General features: G+C 40.6%; 1 pseudogene; it reads right to left on the bottom strand.

Annotated features, from left to right (window-relative positions):
* Positions 1 to 892: 892 nt before the first annotated feature.
* LOC110575485 lies at positions 893 to 1,494 on the bottom strand (annotated as a pseudogene).
* Positions 1,495 to 1,792: the final 298 nt, after the last annotated feature.

The following is a 1,792-nucleotide window of genomic DNA, read 5'->3' as shown; positions in this document are numbered from 1 at the left end:
TATAGTTGATACTTAGTGTTCTCCATCAACAATAAATGAACTAGAAAGATAAATCCAAAGAGGCATAAAACACTTTGCTTTCAACACAAAAAAAATCAGTACTAATCTGATCTGATCAAGAAGTAAAAGCACATGTTATTTATCATTCAACCTTCTTTTCAAATTTATCCTTTCCAGATATAAGGTTTTTGACACTGTCATTTGATGATTATGTTCAGTTAGAAGAAAGAAGAATGACACGTTGGACAAGTTCATCCCCAAACTAGTAATTTTTAAAACTAACTATATTTTAAAGAAAATTCAATTTAATAAAAAAGTCTCCTAGAATATCCACTACATGCACTGTCAGTAATAGTCTTCCTCTCCAGATTTTTGATTCGTTGATGTAAACATTGACTAAACAACTACTGTGTGCTAATGTGATTATAGGTGCCAGGGTTACAGCAGTGAATTAAACAATTCCATGTTCCCACAGAGCTTATATTTTGATGCTTTTTGGTCCTGACCATTTAAGAGACCGGGATGCCCCCATCCTTGAATCCCTCTTTCCTACTGCTAAAAATGCCATGTTAGTGTTCTTAGATTCTTATTCTGGAATTTTGAACATTCTTTTTTTTTTTTTCCCCATCAGTTCAAGTTTAGTAGAAACAACAAAAGACAAAAAGTGATGCCCTACTACCGTACCTAACAGTTGGCCTGCCCCATAACAGCTCAGGCCCTTCTCTCCAGAGGAAGAAAGGCTGGCCTCCCCAACCCCTGCAGGAAAGGCCTGGCCTGTCCCCATACCACATCTGCACAGAGTCTAAAGTCTTATGTTCTAAGCATGACAACAGTACAAAAGAGATTTTGTTTTCATGGCCACCCACTGCAGCCCAGCCCTAAAATGACCCGGCGCTTACTTCTGCTTACAGAAATATTCTTTGCTCTTCTGGACATCAGGCTTGATGGTATCACTGCCAGGCTTCCAGCCAGCTGGGCACACTTCCCCATGCTTGTCAGTAAACTGGAAGGCCTGAACCAGATGCAGAGTCTCATCCACAGAGCGGCCGACAGAAGGTCATTTACTGTGATCTGCCTAAGGATACGTTTATCATCAGTGATAAAGAGGCTCCTGAACGAGATGCCTTCATCAACTTTTAAGACTCCATAGTCCAGAGTAATGGTACACTTGGGGTCTGATACCAAGGGAATGTTCACGGGTTCCAGTCCTCCTTGTTTCTTGGGTGTGTTGATCCATGCCAGGTGACAGAAATGAGAATCCACAGAAGCACCAATCACTTGACAGTTGAGTTTCTTAAATTCTTGGGCCCTGTCACTGAAAGCAATGATCTCCGTGGGGCACACAAAGGTGAAGTCAAGAGGATAAAAGAAGAACACAATGTATTTTCCTTTGTAGTCAGATAGGCTGAGGTCTTTGAACTGGCCATCTGGCGTAACAGCCATGGCTTTGAAGTTGGGGGCAGGATGCCCAATTTTGGCATTTCCTGAAGACATCTTGTTATCGGAGCTCTGAGAAGAAAAACGCGGAAGACGAGGCAGGAAGAAGACCTGGAATTTTGAACATTCTGAGAACACATCAGTCAGTTTCACCACAAAGCCCTAGATTTCAAATTACATTTATTTTTCAATGCTGGTGAAGCATCTTTTACTTATTTTTAGTTGACTTTGTACTGCATTCCAATAAATTGTTTATGTAAACATTTCCAGGCTTTTCTAATTCCCATCCTTATGCAATCCCACCTTCATCAACAGATGATATACCCTACTCAGAATAAAGACTAGAAATTGGGAA

Source organism: Neomonachus schauinslandi, chromosome 2, assembly GCF_002201575.2.
Source record: "Neomonachus schauinslandi chromosome 2, ASM220157v2, whole genome shotgun sequence".
NCBI lineage: Eukaryota > Metazoa > Chordata > Mammalia > Carnivora > Phocidae > Neomonachus > Neomonachus schauinslandi.
This window is presented reverse-complemented; position numbering and strand designations above follow the sequence as displayed.